The following is a 27,370-nucleotide window of genomic DNA, read 5'->3' on the forward strand; positions in this document are numbered from 1 at the left end:
AGTACCACAGGAATCCTCGCATTTCCTGTGAGACAGCACCCAATCTCTTTCCCAAATGATTCTATTTATACCTGGAGCTTCCAGGTGGCTTCAGCCAGATGTTCTTAGGCAAGAGAACAGATAGGTTTGCATTGCTTTCGTTTGCAAGTCTACCTTTAGAAACAAGGAGACCAAAACTTGCATTTTGTAAGGCAATGATTCAAAGTTGACATAAATTGAGATACTGGTTCTGGAAGGAACAAGGTCTCTAACAGGAGTGTGATAGGCATCCTAATACTGCACTGTAGGTGTCTAAAGAATGAAGAGTAGAGACGTGTCTTTCTCAAGGTCACATTGCCACAGCTTACAATAGAACTGAAAAACTGTTGAAGAAGTAAATATACTGAAGGAAAGAATTTAGTTTCAGTTAAGTGCCATAAAGAATAGAATTTGATGAATTCATCTGAGATGACCTGGAAAAAATAGGAGGAAAAAAGTAGTTTTCCTCATCGACCTCTAAAAACTTAGTGATTTGAGTATAGCTATAACAGAATCTTGAAGAATGCCTCGCTAGGAATGATTGAGGAAAGGGGAATGTCTGCATTAGATTTTCGTGAGATCCTATTGTTTTACACTGTGAAGTCCATCCAAAAAGAGATTAGCATGAAGAGTTAATATCTTTAAAAGACCAGGCACGTTACACACTGCTTTGATCAGTTTATGGTTATTTATTTTTTACTCTGCCTGACAGCAAGCCACAGTGGCTTACAAGGACATTCAATTTGCTTACTCACACAAGGGAATGAAAAAGAGACAACGGCATCAAAAAGATTAACAAGGTAAGCAAAAAAATTATCATTTAAAAAATAACAGTTTTATGCCTCTTTATCCTGTAAGCTTCAAAATGCTATTGCTGACTATACAATTACTCTGTTAATTGTTTTGAATTGAGAATTTACTTAAATGAAAGATAAATTAATAGCAGCCAAATAAAAACTTATTCTGATATATAAAAAAAAATTCTTTAGATGAGAATGTGAAAATCTTTTTTAAGATGTATTGCTTCTAAGCTAACATCAGACATAAGAACACCTGAACTGTAAGTAAACCATATAAAGAAGATTTGGAAGATCTAGTATGTTGGACCACTATGTCTCTCAGCACTGAATACAGTCTCCATGATGAAGTCAGTGGTATTGACCTGAAAGACTTGTCTCATTCTTACTAATCTTGGTGGAAAACAGAGGCATGCACTGACCTAGACACCTGTGCATCACCCACATTTCACTCTCTGGTTGTTTAGTCTTTTGTGTTTGAGTGTTTGTAGAGTGCAAGTCTGAAGTTTGGATGTGGAATACATAGCCTGAAATTCTTTGATTACTACTCATTAAGTCCTCTGTGGAAAATGGCTACAGATGTTTGAGACCTGAAAAGTTGCCAGTGACACAGGCTTCTTTTATAGGTGATTGTGAGCTCTTATATTGTAAGCCATGCCTGAGTGACTAGCAACCTCTTGGGAAGTAAAGCAAGAGACCAAAGGGAATCTGTTTTACTTCATAGAAACCTCCAAATGATGGAAGTAAGAGGAACAAAATTGAGAATGTGGAACATTTCCTTTCATGGGAACCAAACAGATCTTTTGAAAGCATTTAGCATGTCATCTACCCCTATCCCTTTAGTACCCCACAGCTATTAAGCTTATTTCTAAAATTACTGGCAAAACAAAATACAAGAATTATCACTTTTATATAAAGAATCAAATCTGATTTTTTTTTTTTTTTTTGTCCCTAGATGTATAGGCATTTCAAAGAATTGAAAAGAGGTTAAAACCTAATGAAGGCTAAATGTAGTTTGTTTGACAGGTCCAGGTCCTATGTCAACTGAAGAAAGACAAAAATAAGCTACTTGGATTCAGAATGAAATTGAAGGATGAATTTATGTGTTTTAACTAAAAGTCAAGCTGATGTCAAAAAAAAGTCAGTACTGATTGTATCTTCATGTGTTGCTAGAGGGGAAGACCAGTCTCATGAATTTGTATATTGCAGGAGTTCTGCATCTGTGTTGAATCTGTATCACAAATCATGCATGCTGTGGGCTTTGGGGAAAAAGTGGAAAAGAAAAAAGAAAAAAAAGAACACACACACCCCCCTTACTGCTTTTAATTCTAATGGTTCTAATGGTGCACTTATTATTCTGAACCATAAATCTGTTTTGCCTGACGTTGTTCTTAAACATCAATAACTCATGCCTTGGAGTTTCCTGGGTGACTTACAACACAAACAACTCCAGAACTGTGTATTGTTTCTTGCTTTTCAGTTCATATGAACTAGTTTAGGGAGATACTAAAAAAAAAAATAAATCTAAATTCAACATCCTAGGATAACCAACAGAATAATATTCAGCTAAGAAACCTCCCAGTACTGATTATTTTCAGCCGATAAAGGTCATTTGAATGATCATCATCACTCAAAATAAATTGATATATTTATCAAATGCTCAATTAACTGTTTCTTAATATTAACTTTCTCTTGAATATTTTCTCTTACTTTTGGCATTAAGATGCAAAAGAGCAGATGGTATTTTCATGAGATAAGTACAAAAATAGTGGCTTGGGAAATCAGTTTATAGGCAATCTCAGAGGTACAATAGGCAGCCCCATAAAATATTACAAAAATATTAGAAAGGAATTTAAAAGGCTATTGCAGTTAATTTCATTGCAGAGGGAAAGATGTCAAAAAGAAGTCAAAGACAGTCCATAAGTATTAAGATTATTGTGACCTTGACCTATTCAACGTTCATAATTTAATTATAGAAAGTTTTCACGTTTATTTGACTCAATCACCTCCCTGGGCAGACTGTTCCAGTGCCTGATAACACTTTCACTGAAGAAGTTTTTTCTAATGTCCAGTCTGAACCTCCCCTGGTGCAGCTTGAGGCCATTCCCTCTCTGATCTCTCTGCTCAGCCAAGCTGGTTTTCTTCCTCGCTGGCTCATGTTCTGGCACATGAGGAAGGCCTGCTCTTGTGCCACTAGGATTTCCTTCTCAAAGAGCATCCAGTCCTCTTGGGCTCCTTTGGCCTTAAGGACTCTCCATGGAACTTTACGAACCAGACTTCTGAACAGTCCAAAGCCTGTCTTCTGGAACTTCAAGGTAGCAGTTCTGCTGACCCCCTTCCTTGCTTCTCCTAGAACTTAGAATTCTATCATCTCATGTTTGCTATGCTCCAGGTGCCCTCCAGCCATCACAACTCCCACAAGCCTTTCTCCGTTCATGAGCAGTGGGTCCAGTGGCGCACCTTCCCTAGTTGGTTCACTCACCAGTTGTATCAGGAAACTGTCTTCCACGCACTCCAGGAACCTCCTAGACTGTTTCCTCTCTGCTGTATTGTACTTCCAGCAGACGTCCGTCAAGCTGAAGTCCCCCACAAGGACAAGGGCTAACAATCACAAGACTTCTCCCAGTTGTTTGTAGCCTTTTCTTCCTGGCTGGGTGGTTTATAGCAGACTCCCACCACAATATCTGCCTTGTTAGGTGCTCGGCTGATTTTTACCCATAAGCCCTCAACCCGATCATCACCATCATTATGCTCAAGGCTATCAAAACACTCTCTAACATAGAGGGCTACCCCTCCTTCCTCACCTATCACACCTGAAGAGTTTAAGCCAGTCATAGCAGCACTCCAGGTATGTGACTATTTATAAGAGTATGTGATATCAGGTCTAAATACAGGATTTCTTTTGGTATTGGGTTTTATTTTTAGGATATTTTGAGCCATATTTTGCACATTTCAGCATAAATAACTTTGGAAAGTTGTTCAGAAACACAAGGAAGAAATTATTTTGAGAAAAGAAAGCAAGGTCAGATAGGGATGGAACAGAAACAAAAACCTGCAACTCAAGATATTGTAGGCATCTTTCCAGTCAGTGATACTGGAGCATTTTAATGTTTTATCAAATCCCAAATGGAATCTATCTTAGTATGAGCAAACCTCAAGTAATGATTTATTTATGTGCATGGCATCTTAAGTGCAAGGTGTCTAAAAAAAATTGTCCTGTTTACTCAAGGTTGTTGGCAGGAATAATGTCTGAGATACTGCTTTCTTCATTTCAGCATAGAATATAAAGAACCTTGTAGACATGAACTCATCCAGTAAGGAAAATTTAGTGATAAGCATTTTTAAGGTCTATTGTCAAGTTTTCCGTAAAATTCCAGAACTTGTTTAATAGATTTACAGTCTTCTGTGAAACATCTCCAGTGTTATCTTTATAAGACAGGTGCAGCAAAACTCTAGACTGTTTTGTACTCCTCACATTTAACTCTCAAACGTTCATATTTCCACCTCCATCCTTACTTGAGGGGTAGTCTAACCCATTCTTTTCCACTCAATGGCTTTGTTCTACAGTAATTTGCAAAAAAATAGAATTTTAAAAGTTTTTTGTTTTATTAAAACTGTATTTATGCTATTTACTTTGACACAAATCTTTCTAACTGCTATGGCATCAGAATAATTAATTTGGTAGTTAAGAGTAATATAAACTTATTTCCTTGCCATTGTCAAACGTTAGACTCTATTACTAACATCAGTGTAGCTGTCTCAGAAGAAGTCTTTAATGAAAAGTCTTACATGTCAACAATTTCTGTATATATTTGTGTTGACAGTCTTGATTTGCCAGCAGATCAGCCCAAGTTTATCTAGAGCAAAAATCCTTGTCAGAACTATTGTAAAGCAAGGTTTTGTAGCTCAATGGAAAAATACATTGGGTAATTCCTAAGAGAGGTAAATAGTTTTTACACTCCAGAAAAAAATTATGGCTTGCAGGCCTACAGTGAATGACAATAAATTAATGTTTACAAATGATTACTTTATTTACTCTTCCTCATGAAAAAGGAGTATAATGAGACAGTCATTGTTCTGCGATTGGACATACTGTTCATAGGCAATACCATAGAAAAGAAGGCTGGAAAAGTTTTGAAGGAATACCCTGTTCATCATTGTGCCTAAAGATTGAATCAGCTGTATCAAACTGAGACAAGTTTGCCTGAACGCTAACATCAAGCAAATTGCCTTTTGCCTTTGTAATCCTGACAGTCAGCTTTGCTATTCTGTTCACTTAGATAGCATTTTCTACTCAATTTCTGTATATTTAATTGATTTACCTACACTTTACCTATAAACTTTATTTATGTTACTACTTCATGCAGTCAACTTTTGGTTATCTGCAAGCAGATTATCCTGGTGATGTATCAACTCTGCCATGGCTGTGGAGGCATCTGAGCTGACTTAGATGAGTTGTTTGGCTGCTTTGCTTTTTTGAGTGCCATGATCAACAGAATCACCAGCCTTTTGCACCTTAATTAAGCTATCATCGTATGCTCTTGTAGCCTAACACAGGACACAATATTTTCAGCTCTTGATTAACCAGAGCCTAGTATGTAAACAGTTTTCTTGTAGGCAAGTATTCTTACTTAACACTTGAAACACCAAAAGAAGGGGTTGGTACATATAAATTATACCAAGTTTTAATAGGGACTCTTCATTAACAGTCAACACCAATATGTGAAAAAATAAATGCAGCAGGATATTTTTAATATTATTTGCTGATGTGGTATAAATTGCACTGACTAGATAAAAGTTTCTGATTTCAAACAGTTTAAAACTGTTCTGTTTCAAACTGTTTAAAAAGTAATTCTCAAATGATATTTGAGACCTTCAGACCTACAGCATATCTTGAGCTATCAGTGATCTACTTTTTCTTTCAAATGCTTCTGATCTCTTCTTTTTTTCTTTATTCTTTTATTTTCATTCTCAAGAAAGCAAAAAGAAAATCATTCAACAAAGCACTTGGAAAATTTATTTCAAAATACAGTGACACTCAAGCATAACTTTTTTTTTTTAACCTGACTGAATTTGTTAGAAAATCATTCTATGCTCATTTGTAAAAGAAAAAAAAAAAGGGTATTTTTATCCCTTCCCCCCTTCACTTTGATTTCACAGTTTGAGATCAGAGCTCAATCATATTTACGCTGCCGAAGGTGTAACTAAGTATAATAGTTCATATAAACATTGATACTAAAACTTTTAGTGAGTTTAGTGACCTGTCTTTTTGATATTGCCACAATGTTGTTGCTGAGTTTCTTTTTCCTCTTGTATTTAATGCAGCCCAGAATTCTAACTTGGCAAGTTTCAGAGATTTATTGGAAAATTATGTCCATTATCTCATTCACACACCCATAAACAGGAACAACCATCATATAGCAGTATTTTCATAAAATGGAGCAATAAGTATTATTAAATGATACCTTCTTTATCTGTCAGTTACTGTGACATGACAAATTTGTGTCCAGTTGTATTGTTCTTGATCATGTCTAATCAAGATGTCCCAAATATAACTTGGAAATTTAAGATGCCCTATCTTAGTGAAACATTCGTCTTCTTTTTAAAGGAGAAACTGTATCACTCAAGATAGTGAGTCAAGAATAATTTGTATATGTATTATCAGTATTTAAGGCTCTTTACTTAATATCCAAGTATTCAAATTAACATAAAATATAGAATTCAAGTTATATGCACTTATTTTAATTAATATAAAGCTGCTTTTTTTTGTAAGCAGCAAGGTTGTGTAGGTTTTTTAACTGCTGGCCAAGCCCGGATTCTTGTTTCTCCTCTTGTGCCCTCCACAGAGAAAGTGCTGATATGATCCAGACAGTAATAAACTAAGAAATATCCAAAAGCTTCTCTCCAGAAAATAGCAAAGAAGTACCAGATATTACTATAAACATTGTTGCAACTAGGAATGCATCTTATCCATCATTTTCTTGAAAATGTTAAAATCTCTGTAATATAAGCACCTTACCCTCTGTGACTCCAAGTAAAGCAGGTAACAAATGGTTATTTTTCCAGGAATTAAACTGCATGCTGTAAGTTTTATGTAAGGGAATAGTACTTCCCTTTGGAAATTCATCCCAGTATTTTATCTTATACCATCGCTTTTCTTCTACTTACCGTGATGAGAAATATATAGACAAATGCATGCAGCAGCAGTCTGTGTTCTCTGCCTCCTGACTTTGCCTTGCTGTTGCGCTCCTAATAGCTGTAGCTATGCAGTCCTCTAGACACAGCGTGACAGGAACTCTGTTACCTTGATATCAGGTGCAGATGCAGCTTTCGCACTTGCTGTCTGCCTCACATTTCTAACACCCTCGTTCCTTCCGGTCATTTGCTTCAAGGGAGGAATGACACCAGCATTTCTGAGCTGTTCTTCTGTTTCCTCCCAGAACACTCAGGGGAAGCAGACTTCGTGATCTCCATGCTAACTACCAGCCTGCCTGCTGCCAGTTCTCTCTACTTCTGCCAGTGATGACATTCAGCTTGCTCCTCCACGCAGGATACAGCTCCGATTCCTCATTATGTAAGGCAGTCTAGGTCAAGTGTAGGAGAGACACTGCTGGCCTGAGCAAGCTAGTGGATTGTTCCCTCAGCTTCATGCTTCATGGGGTCTGGAAGCTGGATCCTGATCTTTGCTATATCTTCTCGGGTAAATGTTTTTTCATTATTTAAATGCTTACTGTGCTACTTTTCTATGCAGATAGCTGTCAGCCGTGCTCTGAATTGCAGAGAGAATTTGCTAGGTGAAACCAGCTCTGTCAGCATGACTCAATTAACAGAGTAGTAGTTCTAGGCATCTCAGCTTTAAGTCACTTTACAAATAAATAAATCATAAATTCGGTTTGTTTAACAAACATCTTTTCTAACCATTTGGGGATTATTTTCAATTTGACTGATTAAGCAGTAAATGAAATCCATTTGCTAGAAGGTGGTGTGGGAAAGCATTATTGGATATAGCTATTACCTCTGAGAGGTTTACTGCATTTCCTGGCTGTTGCATTGTTTTAGCCTTGCGAATTACAAATATGCTTCCTTTATTAAACAAAACAAAATGAGGAAAAAATGTATTTCATTTTCTTGCAGTCCTTGGTTATTTTTTGAAGTAGCAATTAAATCCAGGATATTGTTTGCTATTTACTGCATGAATGTATGAATCTATATGCTTCTGAAATATCTAAGGTGGATACTGCAGATAAAATCACAGTTACTGCCTGCTCTGCAGAATGCCAGAACAGTCTATGCTCTTTCTCATGCACTATGTAGGATTCAAAGAATTTTTTTTGTATTTACACCCTGCTGAAAATCAGTCTGTAACAAAACATAGAAAAGGTTTGCCCTTAAACAAATTATACATACTGAGTATTGTCGGGTGCTGGAATGTCTGATTATACCAGAATGCAGCAGAAGAGGCCCTGGAAAGTAACAGCATAACCCTGATACTGCAGTATCACGTAGAGAATTTCAGCAAGGCTAGCGTACTTGCTAGGAACAAGTGCTATACAATAAAATGGGGGAAAAAAATCAATATATTTGAGAGATTAATGAGAAAACTTGTGTTTACGTTCAGTACCTTGGACAGCAACCTTTTTTCTTTCACGATCCTGTTCACTTCATCATGGTTAGCAATTTGTATAAATTAAATAATACAAATTTAAGGTACATTAATGAATTCCAAAATATAGCAGAATTTATAGCAAAAATATCTGAGAGAAAATACTCGAGAGAGGCTTTGGTTAGCATTGTATCAATGAGCTACATTTAACAGCTTACTACCAAGATTTCACTTAATATATTAACTTAAAAAGAATTATGTTTGTATTGAATTATGTTAATGAATATCAAATCAGAAAACTAAAAATGCAAAATTATTGTCTATTGACACTATGGCATTTACAGCATTTTCATGTCTAACGGATAACTGCTCACTCTAAGAATAAATATCAGGTCCCTTTTTTTAAACCAAAATAAGGTGGAATATTAATATGAGTATGTATTAATATCAGACTAAAACTGATTTTGATGTGGTTTTCCCTCACTATAAACTGGTGGTTCTTCACAGTGTTCTAGAAACAAATGATAGAACTTCATTTCAAAACTTATTTGTTAGTGAGGTGAATGATTTTGTCATTTTATCATCTTTAAAAGATCTCTTTCTCTGGAAAAGAACCGTCAAGCAGTCAATTGTTTCTTCATCATGGTCTTACCTTACCATTTACTTAATTATCTTTTTGTTTTTCTTTAATGACAGTTATGCAGATCTATGCGATGATTTAGTAAAAATACCAGGCTGATGCATTCATTGATTACATTGTGAAAAAAAGTTATGTTCAAGAAAGTGTAACTCAGTTTTGGTATCTTGAAAAAAACCTCTGTTGCAATGCAGCATATTACATTGTGTAATATTTTACAGATACCATTTTATCCTTCAAAATGCAAAAGTATTTTGTTTAAGAGTTTTATTTAAGAGTTTGCAAACAAACTCATAAAATTATAGCATAGTATAGGAGCTTAGTAAAAAACTTCTAGGTATCACATATTACTGTAATAATGTACCTCAGATTTTTTATTTCTTGCTGCCTGAAGTGTTCTAAAATAGTTCTGCTGTTATATATGAGTACACCATGTTCCATCCCATTTAAGTGTGGGTGCTTGAGGTATTTTCTTACAGGCTTGAGGATTATTAATAACCTATCTATTCAGTTAAAAGAAAAAAAAAAGACTTACTGTCTTTAAGTGTATGATTTTTTCTGGAAGTTTTATTTCTATTTTATTTTTTTTTTCCTCATGCTTCATGGCAGGGCACACTGAGCACCTGTCAGCATAGAAAGCTGCAGATGCTTCAGTAAGATACAAAGTGTTACAAAATGGTGTTTTCTATGTGTATTTATATATCTTATATTCTGGTATATCACTTTAGGTCTGAGAAACTTAACCCAAGCTGTAAGGTATGTTTTGAATCCATTACAATGCAGAATATGGACCATTAGTGGTCAGTGCCTCCTCATGGTATTTCCTGTGGTTTACTGGAATTGTCCAGTCTATGGCTACATCAGTAGCTTGCTTTCAATATTCTGTATATTCCCTCACTTCACAATGTGCAGCTTGAGTTTCTAACAAACTCTTCTCACTTTTCCTCACAATACTAGAGTTTTCTGTCCTGCAAGGGAGTTTCTGTGCTCTCTTCATAGCCATGGAAATATTACTAAAACTGAGAAGCATGGAAACAATATAAAATTGTGTGAATTAAATTGTTTTAGAATAATGAGTTTACTATAAACAATGGTGAGACCAGTTTTTGTAATCCATAACATAAGCAAAGTATAGGAGTATACCTTAGACTATTAATAGTTTCTATAAAAATATTTATATCTCTGATTTTATCTGCCCATTTTAATTGAGTAATTGAGATACATAGTGTGAGGACAATCATATGCTAAATTGTAAAAGACTAAAACATCTGTGTTTTACCTTATCTCATGTAACATCTGAATGTAAGATGATAAATGCATAATTCACAAGCTTTCCAGGTAAGTTTGAGCTCCCTCAAATGCAGATCTTTGACCACCCAGAACTGCCAAATTTTATTTGCATCTGGTACACAAGATTTTCCAAATGTGACAAGAATCTGTTGCTGCAGAAATGGGCTATATCTGTTCTGAAGTTACCTGTTTACAAGCTGGAAGATGCACTCTGTTCCTTGTGTAAAACGTTATTATTCTGCAATTCACATAATTTTTCCAGGTCCTGGTTTTCCATTATAATGTTTTTCCGTCCTTAACTGCCTGCATAGCTCTTTTGTGACTGCAGTACAATTGATTCACAAGTTTAGAAAGAGAAAAAAAAAAAAATCCTTGGATTATTGTGTTCACCTGCTTGTCCAAGGAGGATCTTGGATAGTCATTCCTTACATACTAGATTTCTTACTCCATTACCCACTGCAATTCACAGAATTAATTCCTAGAACACTAGCAAGAGATACTGTAAAGAATGAAGAAAGATTTCTTAATGTTTTGATAAATACAATGTACCTCAGGCAGTGTCATTAAAAAAATATGTATATGTATGTATTCCTCTCAACTCTTTATTTATTGTGTATGTAGTACACACTCTCTTGCATTGTTGCTTGCATGGTTCACTGCCATGGCTGAACATCTAAGCTTCTAAAAGTTAATTTTAAAGTTTTCTCTAGATTGTACAGCACTGTAGTATTTGCAGTTCAAATGTTGGAACAGGATAGTGACAAAAAGAACTATATTCTCTTATTCTTCAGCTGGAGTTCATTATAGGTTCCTTTCAGAAAGGGAACTATGCTGCAGGGGATCACCAGAGAAGGACTTCCAGATGAACCCTTTCGCCATGATCTCCCTGAGCCTGGTGATCATTAAGGGTGGGCAGTTCGTGACACTTGAGCCAAAAACGTACTGGGCTGTTCTTCACCAGTAATTCCTGAGGCAGAGCCAAGAGTAGGACTGGTCAAAATTTGTATGAGGGCAAGTGAACCGCAAATCTCCATTAATAGCAAAGTTAACAGGGCTGCAGAAAAAGAAATCTGCAAGATTGCAACCTTAAGGCTGCAATGCTCGTTTCTCTGGCAACTGTGCCCCTGCTGTGCAGGCATGGAGGTGCTCTCCTTTGGGCCTGTTGGACATGGGCTGAAGCAACCACCATTAAGATGATTGTTCCTCAGGCACTTGGCATGACGGAAGTTGTCATCATACCTGCAGGAATAAGTAGTCAAAAATTTCTGAAGTAAATGTAATGAGTACCTTAGACTTGCTCAGTTTTGAAAATTATTTTCCTAGCTATTAGCAGTGCCTGGCTTGTTTAGAGACAGTAAAAAAGGCAGGCTGGATTTTTGGGGGGAGAGGGAAGGGAAACCATGTGTTATTTACTAACTTTCAATCTGAGTTGGAACAGCTGTGATTGCACTATCTATCCCTTTTTTTTGTTGTTTGTTTTCTACAATTGTGGTACAATGTATAAATTTAAAACATGAAAAATATAAGAATTCAAGGGATTTAGCTCTTTAGCAGTTGGAAACAAGTTGCTATTGCTATTGCATAGATAATGTCTGTCTCTCAGCACCCACGTCAGATGACAGTCTGGTTCAAGGAGCCACCAAAGGAGCTTGTTAAGATAGCCAGAAACCCTATCAGTTTTCCAGACAGTGTAAGCTGGTGGAGCTGAACTTGAACAGCTGGTTATACTAGTGTGCCCAGTGAAATCTAAGTCATGAGAGATGCAGCTGAAAGAAGAAGCTTTAAGTGTTTTGTAGTCATATTAAGCATCCTATACTGGATCTCTACAGGTGCTTAAAGAAGGAGGTTTTAGAAATATTGAAAACTGCTTTCATAATACATTAAAATTATGTTTAAATTGGGGAGAAATTTAATGTGTTCAGTGTTATGTTGAGGACTAAAACCGTAAGCGTCTGAGGTCTCAAAAGCTTTTACTACCCAGTGTTGTTTAAGCTATCCAGATTCCTAGTTTATTTTTTTATTTTGTGGTGTTTACTTCATTTCAATTCACAATATTTTAAGGGCATTATGCCTGTAAAATATGGAACGTGCCCATCCTCCAAAGACTAGAGGGACCCATATTGAAACTTCAAGCTGAGGAGTAAATATTCTGCCTTTAAACCTACTGATAAATCTGTGTTTATAAACACCAGGCAATTAATCATTTCTAGAAACGTCCTCTATAAACAGAAAGATTTCTGGAAAGGGTAAATTGGCCTCAGCAATAGTATCTGAACATCTGTTTAGTATTTAATGTTTTTAAGGGTGATGCTAAGTCAGAGGTGTTACTGTCACTCAAAAGTACTTTGTCACCTGCAGATCTTCTTCATGGCCCCAAAGAACTTTGGAAGTATATGAAAAAGAAGTTAACTCAGCTCTTATAGTTATGCCTAAGTAAGAATTAAACAAGTGAAGAGTGTGTAACCAGCTGATAGTAATAAGATAAAGGTTTATATGTCTTTCTACCTCAAGGTCATAGAATTGAACTGTATTAGGGTAGTGGGGAGCTGCCTGGACTATTTAGCAGCCTACCAGTGCCAGCAGAAATGCTAGATTCCAAACTGGTTATCATGGCTGCAGTAAAACATGAAATCACATGAAGTCTATCTAAATAAGTGCTCAGGCACATTCAAAGGAGGCAGGTTGCTCAGTTATATCCAGCTTGATCTTGTCCTTTTTATGTCAGAATTTGAGTACTAGTATTTGAATATAGTATGATGTGTTTTAACTAAGTGTTTAGTGCCATGAGGTCATTTGTTGTGTTTTTTTAACCACTGTAGTATTTGCAGAGAAAATATTTTAAAATTTACAAGATCAGATTTCATAGTTAGAACAATTGTTCACAGCATTCTGTATTGATAAATGCTTAAAAATGAGTTATTATACCGAGACATTCCAGGTTCTTGTTGTGAAGGGCTAGGTATGTCAGGCCACCACTGGGAGGTGGAAAAATTCATCTTCACATAGCTTGGATTCAAGCAAAATTTAAGCAGTCCAAACTTCATGATGTAAACAAAAATAGTTAAAAAGAACACACCAGAACAGCACTGAGTTCTAGAGGATCAAATTCATTACAACTTTTTGGGGTCATTGAATCACAAGTTCACGTGTTATGGATCTGTTATATTGTAAATTACAGCCTAATTGCATACAGGTATCAATTAGGTTTATTTTCTTTTATCTTAACATGCCAAAATTGTATTATGCAATGAAAGAAATGCAGTATTATTTTTAGCCCTTATTCTGCGCACCTCTCACTTTCCTAGACCCTGCTCCCTTCCTTTCCTACTATACTGCATGTACCCTGCTCCAGCATAGCTGAGACTAGAGGTTTCAGAAGTGCTGATGGCCATCCCAATCCCACTCTTTTTTTTTTTTTTGGTCAAAAATGCAAAACAAGATGTGTACATATACAATGCTGTCTGATTTAGCTCAAACTGAGGCTGATCCAATGCAGCTGGAGTTTGTTGTATTAGGAGTTACTGTTCCTTAGCAGTCTGAATTTTAAAAAGGAGCACTCTTTGTCTAGGTTTCAGCTTTGCCTGTGCAGCTGTCATCTGAATGCACGGGGACATATAGATCTTACGCTGCTGTCACGTACGAGGGTGTGGGATTGGCAATGCAGTCTATAATAGATGGACACGTCATATGACTCTGTCACAGGAACATTTTTTTGGTGGGTTCAGGAGAGTGGGGTGGTTGAACCCATGGCTGAATATGTTTAATCTACCACCACTTCTCAGAGAGGAGATGTAAAACCAGACAGTAGACAGGTAGCATTTAGTTGTGGCATGTCAGAGAGGCTGACCTGGAAAGGATTCTGGTGCTTTCATAACAAACCACCCTTACCCAAATCATTTCCTTCTCTCATTTCAGAGTCAAATTATTGACAGAAAAAGAAATGAAAATTAATGAAAACTTTTATTCATTTAACACTAGATTAAGAAATCTACTTGTCAGCACAATCACTGCCCTTTGTTCTTTGCTGAAGGGAAACAGGCTGCAGATTTTCATACTCATTTATGTCAGAAAATATTTTAAAAAGCAAACTCTTACGGCTGGTTCATTTATTTTGCCGGTAGATGGGGCTGTCCTTTAAGGTAATGGCTTGGTATCTTCCCTCCCTTCCTTTAGCCTCTTCATTTTCATCCCAACCCCCACTAGGTACCATAGAGTGAGGCTCAGAACAGGAAGCCGGGAATGAAGCAGCAGAGAGGATACTGCAGAGGTTTTTTTTTTTTCCTTTTCTTCTCCCCCCTCCAATGATAATGCAGCAATTTATAAATACTTGGTAATCTTGTGGAAATGGGAATCTGCACAAGTTTATTAGAGAGCATTTCAAACATTTAATCATCAGTATCTGTTGTTGTCTTATTTTCTTCATAATACATTTGAAATCCGTGTTTTGTCAGGTAAGCCAGCAGGATGTCAAATCCTAGACCTTAGTTCATTTATGTTAGCTGTCTGCATGGGTTTCCTCCACCCACCTCTCCCCCCATCCTTGTTGATGATAGTTTTTGGTTTGGAGGTTGGGTTTTTTTAGTTTATGAATGCTTGCTTTGTAGTTATTGTTAAGCATACAATTAAGGAGAAAATCCTATCTTGGTGGTTTTAAAAAGATTTAAAAAGCTGCAGTCAGGTCTTTTCAGCAGCGCAGCATTTTCTTGCAAGATGGGATTTCACTGGCCTTATAGTTTTGGGTGTTTGCCAGTTTGTTGACTTGGGGAGGGGTGTTTAAATTATTATTCACTATTTTTACCCTGAACTGTTTAGAAGTTAACAGAGGTCATGTTGTTCCTTCATACAGAAAACATTTTAAGGGCTAAAGCAAGAAGTGGTGTAGTCAAAATCCTAGTATTGCAGCAGTGTACAGTTTTCCTTCCCAAAGAGAAGCTGTGCTTAAAGGCTAAACACTTTACCCAAATGTCTTTTTACTGAAGGAAGAAAGGGATCTTTCCTCTTTTTTTACTCTTTATCTCTTCTTGCTCTTAGTCTTTCTGATTAGGTATGCTGCTAGAAGCTTTTACTTTCATTTACATACTGGTCGGGACTGGTTGTAATGCTGTAGATATAACTCGGTTCATAATCTGAACCGTCTTGCTTTTTGAAACAGCACAAGAAATTTGCCAGGTGGACATCAAGCTCTTTCAGCATCTTTTCTAAAATGGATTTCTTCTCTGCTGCTTGTCTGAGGTATGTGCTTAAAAGACTCCCACTGATCTAATTTATCTGGTATTGGGCTGTCTGTTCAATCCATCCACCTTTCATCTCCACTTTGAAAAATTTGTTGTTGTTCATTCTGCAGCAGTTGAAAATGGATTGGTACTTTCTGTCACTGTTGAAATCGTGTTCAATTGTGTTTCCTCCAGAAATGCTTATATTGTGGTTATAGTGTTAAACCTCTGTCCTATATTGGCTGAGGTTAGTGCTGCATTCTTGAAGTGCACACACTTTTGTTGTGTTTTTCAGGCTTGACCGATATGTTAATATAATGTACAAAGGGAAAAGGACTGGGATAAAAATTACTCCGAGAATCTAATAGTTTATTCTGTTTAGCCTGGTTTGTGTGATCTTGAATATATGCTGAAGTATTTACACACAAGAAAGCAAGTTAGAGAAAGGCAACCTTAAAAAGACTGCCCTCAGTCTGCCAGGTAGTCACAGAAAGTATTCATTATTTTAAAGAAAATACCAGTGATGGGAGGGAGAGAGACCAGGAGCTTTAGCGCGGCCTAAGGGATGTCAAGTTCCTGTTGCATAAGGCATAGTATAATCAGTACCTTTATAGGGAAATTCTAGGAAAACAACAATAATTTGCATAGCATCTTGTATCATAAATAAATAAATTTAAATGTCTGACTATAATGACTTACAGGAAAACTATACAGATGAATATACATCATGGAATTCCATATCCTATCAGCTTTTTGAATCAATATATTAGGGGCAAAAGTAGTTTATTATTGGTCACTGAAATCCATGTTGAAATTGTCATGCCATAATCTAAACTTTTTTTGAAGTTTCAGAAGTTGTAAATGTCAACAACTGAGATGCTTGGGAAGCTAAAATAAATGACAGATTATTCCATTCTTAAAATGAAGGTGGCCTTGAACTACAAAACCTTTAGAGTATCTATGAATATGACTCTCCTCATCGACTTACTGTCCCAATGCTAAGCACTTTAAAGGACAGCTAATTGTTGACTTTGAAGGATGGCATCACTGCTATTATCCATATCACACTACATCCTTCCAACTTGTAAATTCTACTGTAAGACTTTTGTATATTAATGACAGAAGCAGATATATTTAGGACACAAAGAGTAGCAGAGTATTTTCTCCCTTACACGGTAGCTTACTGAACCTTCTGTATAGTTTTTGGCTACCTTAAATCGAAGAACAAATTCAAGTAGTGTGAAGGTTTTCCTACTCTCAGTTATGAAAAATATTCTGGCAGTCATCAGGAAGTACTAGGAACTACTTTGCACATTTCTTTTGAGAAGGGGCAGAAATCTTGCTCTAGTTATTTCATGCATGTGTTACTCTTCTGGATTAATGTCTTGTCTTTCATTTTATTAATTTTCTGAACTCTAGTGTCAACTCACCTGTAGGAAAACTTGTTGGATCTTCTGGGCTAAACACCATGAGGGATTTATTGATTCTTTTCCAATAACAGGAACACATTATACCTTCTCTTTCTCCATTGAAAGCAGCTGATGTATAGAAGGCAGTAAGATTCCACAAGACACCTGTATTTGACCTGTAGACTTCCTGTTGATGGCAAAACGAATGCAGCAGAAGGCAAACTACATAAAAAATTAAGCAGTATATATTCACATTTGTAATCTGAGCAAAAGAATGTTATGCCATCAGTAAAGCATTCTAGACAAGGAATATCATTAAGCTTTTCTTACCATAATGTTTTAGAGCACTTAAATTGCTCAGAGAAAAAAAAATCTATAAAGCTGAAATAATCTAAAAATGGAAAAATGGGGGACCTTTGAGTAAATTTTAACCATTATAAGCTATAGATGTCGTTTTAGACTGAACCTAATGTTGTAGAGAGACAAGGAGTATCTTGCAAGTTCTCTGAATGTTTTTCCCAAAGCTCAGCAGCTTCCATTTACTTCCATATTTCTAGTTGTAGGTTTATTCTTTGTAGATTCCTAGCTATGAAAACAGATATAAGTTGGGTGGAAACAATGGAAAGTTTTGTATGGGTAAAGTAATCAGTTAAATGACAAAGGTAGACTTAGAAATGATCCCCCTTTTCATAGTGGAGTTAGTCTAGCTTCCGTAAAAAAATTAATTATCTCTTTTAATTCAATATTAGCAATATTTATTTAAGGAATCACTGTGATATCTTACTGAATACATGGGTATTCGGTGTTTACAGATTTTCTGTCTTCAACTGACTATTGTGTCATCATTTCTGTCTCTTCCATTTCCACCAGTGCGTGCGGTTCCATGTCCCCTTTGACACCCTTCTAAAGTGTAATTTAGCTCTGACAAAAATAATTTATTTTTGCACTATTACCAAAATTCTGGGCAGCATCCTTCCCTGCAATATTAAATATCACTTGGAAAACCACATTTCTGACTCAGCCACTCTGCTATTTGTTCTTTGCATTTATCAGCCCCAGAAGCTCTCTCTTCCTTCTGCTTTGTGCTAGGAAACTCTCATTACGTTGCGTTTTCTGAATGCAACATTCCATTGCTTTTTGTCTTAGCAGTTTCCAGTGCAACTTTTATGATCTTTCCAGTGCTCTATTTTAAAGTGTTTCTATCCTTCTTTTCATTCATTTCATCTTTTTTCACAAGTCTTTGAGAAAAAAAGGGACATAACCCCTCTGGTTTTGGTCTCTGAACCATTCAGCTCAGTTTGCTCTTTTCTGGTTTATCCTGTCTTGTGCCCTCTATCATGGTAGTTTATTTCAGTAACTTGTAAACATGCAGATCAATCCTTTTCATCTTTTCCCCTCTCCTTAAATAGATTCTCTAATTTGCTTCCAGCATTGGCTTTTAAAAAATATTTCATAATACAATTCAAAACACCAAAGATCATCTTCCTGGTAAAGAAAAAGACAAGAACAAACCAAAACCCAAAACTAAACCAAACAAAATCTCAAATCTTGTCAAAGTCAGAAACGATAATTTGGGTATAAATGTAGAAGCTTACGTGACTCAAATAAACTTTATTTAATAGTGGCATTGGTCAAAGATGATGAAACTAAGCAGTGACTACACTGCTTTTTAACTGAAGTAATGTCTCTGAGGAAGCTTTCAAGGGCTTGGTTATTTAAGTGCATTTTAAGCCAATGACTTGACTATGTTCCAGATGTACATATTTGCCTGCAATGCCTTCATCCTCCCATCCCTCCCTGGACTCCATTTTCTACTTACTCTTTAATGGTATTCCCTTCACAGTGAGATCTTCTATTTTCTTTAATGGTTTAAAGTGTCTAACCATTTTGTTTCAAATTATATGAGGGTGACAGAGCACTGGAACAGGCTGCCCAGGGAGGCTGTGGAGTCCCCTTCTCTGGAGACATTCAAAACCCACCTGGATGCCTTCCTGTGCAACCTGCCCTAGGTGAACCTGCCTTAGCAGGGTGGATTGGATGAGATGTTCTCCAGAGATTCCTTCCAACCCCCACCATTCGGTGACTCTGTGATTGTTCAATTTCTTTGCCAACAGCAAATCGTGACTGAGTTATTTCTGAGGCAGATGATAGGCACTTCTCTAGGAATATCTCAGCAGAGCTCTTTCAATAGCTTTGCAGGATTCCTGGAGTAGGTCTAGAGGAGAAAACAGAAGGGAAGAGTCCGGTGGATCATTAGAAGCTGAATACTGAGGATGAATTCTATTCTTTATACCCTCAGTGTGTGGGCCAGGAAGTGATGACTGAAGAAATGGGCTCATCAAGATGAGATATGGGGAGGAATTTTCTAATAGGAAGGATAGTCAAGAGCTGCAGTAGAGTGTTACAGGAATCTGTGAAATTTGTCATGAAGGTTTGTAGGAAGAAGTTAGATGAAATATCTGTTGGGAAGTAGATATAATGATCTTGCCTTGGGTAGGGAGATTAACTAGGTGGCCTCTCATCATTGCTTCCAACTCAATTTTTCTGTGAGTCTACAGAAAGAAGTAGAAATCTGAGGTTCAACTGACTTAAAGAAAAGTATATTGTATACTTTATAGGGACCAAAATATACCTCCCAAAATCTGCCTGCATTAGGATTTTCTTAAAGTATATAAGAAACTCTTCAAATTATTTATTCTACTGTGTATACACTCTGCAATACTTTAAATGTATTTTAAAAGAACAGAACATATGTCCTAAAATATTATTTAATTTCTTAGTTTATTTCTTAATTTCTTAGTGTTTCTTTTAGGTTAAACAGGCTGTTTCTATTAATACGAATATAATTAGCAAATTTGGAAATGCTAATGGTGACACAGTCTTGCATCACCAGGTATGACTGTACCTGCTTTGATGTGAAAACTTTGTCACATTTTATGAGTGGGATATATAGTAGACAGAAGTTTACAGTTTTACTAATATACACGTGCAATAAGATGAGAAAAAAAAATGTATTACTTCTAGTACCTCTTAAGTAGAATTCCAATTGAAGATTACTTTTATTCAAATAATATTTTTAGGTGTTTATTTTAGTTCAAACATTAATGTTTTTTCCATCTCTAGTAACAGTGGTGCTACTATTTTGTTTCACACACAAACTTCAATCCAACCTGAAAGAACTATTGTCTCCTTTGGTTTACTAACAACCATATTTGCTTAGGGTAACACTATAAGTAGTTGAAAATGAACAACAGCTTTTGGGTTTTGTTGTTTTTTTTAAAACAAGATAATTGTTATACGTAATGCCAATCCCAAGGATTCTTAGAGGTGGTAGGAGTTATCTTTTAGACAGTATGTCTGGTAATTTTGACTTTTGGTTATGTGCTGCCTGGCTGCTGTACAGGCTGGCTGTAAGCCTGTCACTTGTGGGCATTGACCTCAGATTTGCCCTTTACTTTCCCCTCAAGACAAGTTTCTATACATCTCTGAAGTCTAAGTTCAGACTAATCCTGAACCAGCATTAAATAACATTTAATGGCTTGCTGACAGAAACAAAAATTCATACTGAAAGTGAAGTAGCAGATACAAGCTACCCATCTCTTACATCTGTATGCCTATTTCTTAGACAATAGTTAACATTGGGGGAAAAAGTAGTTTCTTGGAGAAAAATAGAAAAGAAAACCTGGGAAAATATGAATCAATTAATTTTAAAAAATGCATGGGAGTAGTAAACATTTTATTTCATTTTTAAAAGCTATTTCTCTGTCCCAAAGCAGATCTGTCTTCAGTACATTAAATACTACTTAACTGTCTAATAGTACTGTGTTTTACTTAAAATTTTCCCCATTTTTTTTGACCTCTTTACACATAATATTTTTGTAGGTCTCTCAGCAGTGACATTTACTTCTCAGGGTTATATTCTTTACAAGGTACTGAAATGCGGGGAACTGGTCAATTGTGGCACTAGTACTTTTCTGCGATTAAAGTAAGATTGACTATGATATAAGGCTAAAATGTCAAATGATAGGTCTAAGCTTATGTATTTAAGCCTATATTTAGGTTCTTAGGCAAAAAATAGAGCATCCCAAAACAGAGTGACAAAAATTTCCTATAGATTTTTGTGTGAATTCTTGATTGCTTAGCAATTTGGAAAGGATGGCTCATGCTTTCAGCTGTCTGTTCAGATAAATTCCAGCTATGAAATATAAGACATTCGCTCTGTTTGTGAGAAAAGATTGTGAAAGTGGCTAAATTATGGCTGTGGGTAGTGAAATTGTGATTAGTGTTATTCTGAAGTCTACACAGTCAGCAATTTTCCCTTCTCTTTAGTGGTCTGCATGCCTGTTATTCTCTGTGTAATGCTTCTAAATTCAGGTAGCTTTCCTGAAGCAGCAATTATTTATGGCTTTGGGGGTTTAAAACAAGAATTTTTATTTTTTTCTTTTGTGACATTGATGTGTTATCTCAGTCAAAATAGCGTATTGCCATAGCACAGCACAAGCTGGGATCAACCTGCCTGGGGAGCAGCTCTATGGAAAGGGAGCTGGGGGGGTCCTAGTGGACAACAAGGTCCATATGAGTGAACAGTGTGCTGCTGTGGCAAAGAAAACCAACAGGATGCTGGATTACATCAACAAGGGCATCACCAGCAGAGATAAATTCATCATCCCAATGTACTCAGTGCTTGTCAGGCCACACCTTGAATACTGTGTTCACTTTTGGTCCCTACTGTACACAAAAGATGTGGACAGGCTGGAGAGGGTCACAAAGACAATCAAAGGACTTGGAAGTTGCTACATGTAGAAAGGCTGAGAGAGCTGGGTTTGTTCAGCCTTGATCAAAAAAAGGCTTAGGAGAGACCTTATCAGCATGTTCCAATATTTAAAGGGTGGCTACAAAGAAGATGGAGACTCTCTTTTTACACAGAGTCACATAGAAAAGTTGAGGGGTAATGGGTTCAAGTTACTCCTGGGGAGATTCTGATTGTTCACAAGAGGAAAATTTTTCACAATGAGAACACTCAGCCATTGGAATAATCTTACCGGGGAAGTGGTGGGTTTCCCAGCACTAGACACGTCCAAGATTCAGCTGGACAGGGTGCTTGGCAATTTTGTCTAGACCATAGTTCTGCCAAGAAAGGTTGGACCAGATAATCCTAGAGGTCCCTTCCAACCTGGTATTCGATGATTCAGTATTGTAGGGTATATTTTACTTCTGGATTTCAGAACCTTCTGCTTTCTGGCTCTGTTGGGCTGTTCTCAAAGCATTCCTTTATATTACCCTTCTTAAGTAAACCATCTTGAACTTTACACTGTATATTCTTACCTGCAAATTGTTCTATTTCAGTTTGTGTCCAACATTATCTTTTGTCTTGCATACATATCCATATTTTTGTGTGCCTGTAACCGGTAGGCGTCCCTATAGGAAATATAGGACCCCAATGTGTATGTGCTATTTAAACACGGCGAGAAAGGGAATCACTGGCCTAGCCAGCCTACAATCTAAGTATAAGGAAAAATGCGCAGATGGCCCAGAAAGAAAGAAGACTTTCAAGGTGAAGGAGTAGTTTTGTAAGCTGAGCAGCCTAATAACTGAAGAGTTTTGGAAGGTATCTTGAAAAAGAAGAGGTTAAAAGAGGACAATAAGGGAGCTTTATAGATATTTGTGTCTCTTATATGTGACTGGGAATCTTCTTTGAAAGCACAATGTTGATGTAAATTGAAAGCTGAAACAATGGAATTAACATCTAAAAAACAGAATTTGAGAAAATGAAGAAAGGCTGCAAATACTCTGAGCAAAAACTAGTCATCTGTTTCCTAAGAATTTATACAGGAGCATAACATAGCCTAGGCAGCTAGAAAATCATCCTGGATTAGGGCAGGTTTTGTTTGATGAGGCCAAAGAAACTTGTTTTCTTTTAATTATGATGGAAAAGAAAGACTGTTCAATAAAAATAAACGTTGTCATTGGCTAGGACTGCATCTCAGATTGGGGGGAGGCAAGTACAGGAAGATTTAGACACGATCTGGCTCCAGAACTTAGAGGTGGACATTTGACACATGTACAAGTCAGGTTTATCCTGACTGCTAGTAGAACAGACACCACTAATCTCAGCAGCCCCAAGGCTTGGTTGCTAGTCTTACCTGTACCAAGCTGCTCTGTCAAGCACTCAGGCTGGGATGAACCACTCCAGCTAGAAACTGAAATCACACCAGCATTGACAGCGGAAAGAAGTCTGAAATAATTAAAACTAGGGTCAACTGGACTGCATAAAAATAAATAGGATGTTTCTGAAGGAAGCTTGGAGACCAAGATGGCTACTATGGCCATCCACTCTGCCTGCTTTCAGCAAGGCTCATGTGGCTTGGACAGCTCTGATGCTCTTCTGATGATGTTGTCTTCAAAGGTGTGTAAACCTGTTTACCTGCAATGTGCACACATCTTGGCTATCTGTTGTTCAGGGCTAAAGAACAAAAGTAGCTAAAGAGAGACATCTTCCTAGAAAAAGATATCTGCTGCCGCAAACTTCAAGAGCTGTAAGCAACTTGCCTCCCAGATACAGAAGCACTTTCTATAAAAGGCAATACAGACAGGTACAAATTAATTCAGGAGCAGCTTGTGACAGAATGCAGTTTTGGGTGCACACTGTCAATACAGTACAAAAAAAAAAGGTATTAAAATTAAACAGAATCTTAAAATTTTCATATTGCTGTTGATAAATGTATGTGCTCGTATTTCATAATGGGCATCTGAAGATTTGGTACTGTAATATATCGTGCATTTTCACTGAGACTCTCTCTTCTGAGTGGACGTAGTTCCTAAGAGGACAGGCTGTGTAAGGTACCTATTTAAAGTCTTATGCTTTGGCCATCTGTTAGGTATCAGATCACTGTGTTCTCTCTGAACAAATGCCTTGTGGTCTACACACTCATCTGTCTTTAACTGTCTTTTATAGTGGTTAACAGTTCTTATATGACCTTTTTTAGTTTGGGAATATTTTTGATACATGCTGTCAGCTCCAAGCTTCTGCAGCCAACCTTTAGTTAACCCAAGAATTCCCCTACCACCCTGCCCCACAGAAAGCCTAAGTTGACAGCCACATACCTGAAAACCCAACCCTGATCCTATCCAGCCCCAAACACCCATCATTTAGTACTCAGCTTCCAGCAAACAGCTGCCTAGGAAGGCTGGAGTGGGCAGGGAGGGAGGGAGCACCATTGCTTCTCACTCCCTAGATCCATTTACTTAAGGATGGTGTTAAGTTCAAGCCCCCTGCGGCTTGCCACAAAGGTGAAAAAAATTCATGGAGGATATAAAAGCTTGAGGAAGAAAAGAAGAGAGGAAGGGAGGCAAAAATTTTGGTGAATTTCCCCACACTAAATCCCTTCCCCCCATCCTAAACTCTTCCTGCTTTGAAAATAGCTGTTTTCTAGCAATTATTTCCAATGATAGTATATGTTGTATGACACTACATGTTATAATGTAAAAAGCATTTTACCATCCCACAACTTAAAGTATTAGAATTAATTTGCACTATGACAGAAGAGGACCTTCATAATAATGAATTTATAAGCATGCAACAAAATTTTTAATGAGTAATTATTGAACTATGGGTGATACATGTACATTTACATGATTTGCAATAGCACTTTTATAGAACAGATAACTCTCATCTGTATTTCTTTTTTATGATTTAGTCCTACAGCACTGAAATATGTTCAGAAAAACAAACTGCTTCTCTTTAGCACATGAAATTCAGCTGGTAAAATTTCGGTATGTAAAAGAAAACTAAAGGGAAATATTCCTCCAGATTAGCATGCTTCTACTTTAAGGTAAAACAAGAGTCTGAGTTGAAATTACCTTTTTTTGTAGCACAAATCAGAATTATTCTGAAGATATAAATCAAATATATAAATTAGGTAATAAAATTTACATGCCTGAATGAAGTCAATAGAATGTTTTGAGAACATCTTCAATAGGATCAAGAGTTCATCCATTACATTACCAACATATATCCTGATGCAATTTTAAATCATAGAGAAAACCAAGAATATTAAGAGTAATAAATATAAAAATCTGGAAAAATGGGCATAACAAACCAACTCCTACTCAATACTGATAAGGCCTGAAAATTCTTTGTCTGTTCTTTTCATAGGCTTTTTCCTCAAAAACAAATTATTACTTTGAAGTAATTTCCACTTATGAAGTCCCCAGTTTGTCCTTTCTTCATAATTGATGTAACTCAATAAATTCTAATCTTCTTAATAGCGCATGTCCTTCAATTCCTTCAAGCCACAACCTACACATTGCACTGATCTCTTCTCTGACAGAGTTTGTTGTTCACATACTAAAGACTTGCGTTTCATAACTGGATATTCTTATCTTTATGTAGTACGTTTACTTCCATTGTTGTGTCCTCTCTCAAGTGTGTTCACAAATGGTTTTAAAAATGAAGTTTCCTACTTTGGCTTCTCACTGTAAGCTTCTTTATACAAATGCATCTAGGCTGATTATGCGACACCTGAAGAAACATTATTCAGCTCTTAGAGTCTGGTATGAAATAGTGCCCTGTCTTCAAATGCATTGATCAGACAAGAAGAGTGGCATGCTGAGGAATGCCTCTCTGCATTGTTTCTCAGCTGGGTGTATTGTAAATCAATACCAGACTCTAGGAGTTTGAGTGGCTGAAGCCACTCTAATCGAGCTAGAACTAACTTTCACCCTGCTGTTAGCAGAGTAAAGAGTTATGGGACAACAATGACTAATCTTATCACTTATCCTCAACTTATTTAAGATATTGCCCTGGACACCCAGTGCCAAAATACCAAAAGAAATTATATGTCTCTAATATAGACTAAAAATTCTAATTAGAAAAAGTATTCCAAAATAATGTAACCTCTTCTACAGCATTAAAAATGACAATTTAGAACAGAAGCAGCAGTTCAGATCACAAATGCAAGAGTACTTTCAGTCATTAAGAAGACAAATGTGTGTTTTTGAATGAGAAGAACATCTGAAAGTATTTCAATACCAATTAAAAATCCTTTACAGTGGGAAAACTGTTGTTTTTCCACCACAAAAGCTGAGGCTGAAAAAGATATGGTTTACTGTTAGTCAGATCTGCCATTATTTGCAGTGGTCTCCACTATATAACGCTGCTGTTCCTGTCTGTTCTCATCTTACAAGTGCATCCTCATGAATAGATTTACATGAAAAAAAAATTATAATCTACCAGTTTCAATTCAAGATGGAATGCAAGATATTTAATAACTTTAAAGATTTCTGTTACTTCACTAGCTTCATTGGCTTAGTTTAACTGCACATTTGATGTGCACTGAATAATATGAATAGTAAGTGTAGATCTCAAGTCTCTTTTTTTGTATTTCTGTACCCATATTTGAGAACGGTTTCTTTGCAAAATAGACATTAAATGTGCATTACAGTTATATTTTTAACCACATAGCTCAGTACAATATTTGATAAAGTGAATGTTGCTTGCTTTTTAGTAGATGATCTGGTCTTCATTAATTTTTAATTTTTCTGAGCTGCTGAACATTTAAAGTCTCTGCACATAATATATTCTCATTTATTTTAAAGAACATTTTTCTAATTTTTCTTCTTGACCAGCCATAGGATTAAGAAACCCTGAAAGCTCCCAAATCCCAGTACCATTAGATTTCATAGATATAATTTTATCATTTCTAGCTTTTGACTGGATTATTCATTATACCTCTACATTCCTATATTTTCAAAAATCAAATTAAGATCCTGAACTTTTATCATAGGTTTAGAATATAAAATAATAAATGACTACAAACTCACCAGCACCTCAAAATTAAAAAAAAAGGTGAAATATTTTCTTTTAAATAGACATTATTGTAGCTAATGGTCTTCATTCAGTGGCTTTCAAACCACTGCTTCTGCAGAAATACTAATTCTCAGCCTCTGCCTTTCTTTGCAAATGTGAAGCTTTTAAAAATAAGGCATTGCTCAAAGGGTGTGGCAGAGCCAGAAGATGCTGTTGCTGCTACCTGTAGTTAACCATTTAGTAGCAAAAATGATTTAATTTGAATATTTCAAGTTTTTTCTCCCTTTTATGCTGCTGAAAATTTCATGTAGGATCTTTTTACATCTCATAATGAGCTGAACACTGGATGAAATAAAGGAGAATATAAAACCTGCTGAAACAAACATTGAGAAATGAGTGGGGAAACTTTCATACGCAAAGCTGAGTTCAACCAGGTCTCTTAAATGCAACTATGATCATTTGGAATTATGCATTACAGCTTATTATTCTGAGATACTTCCTTCTTTTTATGCCTAAACTCTATAATTATCAATATTATGTTTCAACTCATGCTCTTTGGGCTAAAATGTTCCATATCTATACAAAATACTCTTAC

At 36.4% G+C, this 27,370-nt stretch overlaps 1 protein-coding gene across 3 annotated transcripts in view; it reads left to right on the forward strand.

Moving 5' to 3' along the window:
• Positions 1-740: 740 nt before the first annotated feature.
• The window catches only part of LOC138722698 (sodium channel protein type 1 subunit alpha), a 97,730-nt gene continuing 71,100 nt past the window's right edge, over positions 741-27,370 (forward strand). Inside the window, exons 1-2 of one of the 3 annotated variants that reach the window (XM_069861165.1) lie at positions 741-818; positions 7,256-7,515. The gene's annotated coding sequence lies outside the window, so the exon portion shown is untranslated. Of the gene's footprint in view, positions 819-7,035; positions 7,516-14,577; positions 14,613-15,497; positions 15,578-27,370 lie in introns of those variants that run through there. The other 2 variants (XM_069861166.1, XM_069861167.1) reach the window with 2 other exon arrangements.

The sequence above is a fragment of the Phaenicophaeus curvirostris genome, chromosome 7 (genome assembly GCF_032191515.1).
Source record: "Phaenicophaeus curvirostris isolate KB17595 chromosome 7, BPBGC_Pcur_1.0, whole genome shotgun sequence".
Classification (NCBI taxonomy): domain Eukaryota; kingdom Metazoa; phylum Chordata; class Aves; order Cuculiformes; family Cuculidae; genus Phaenicophaeus; species Phaenicophaeus curvirostris.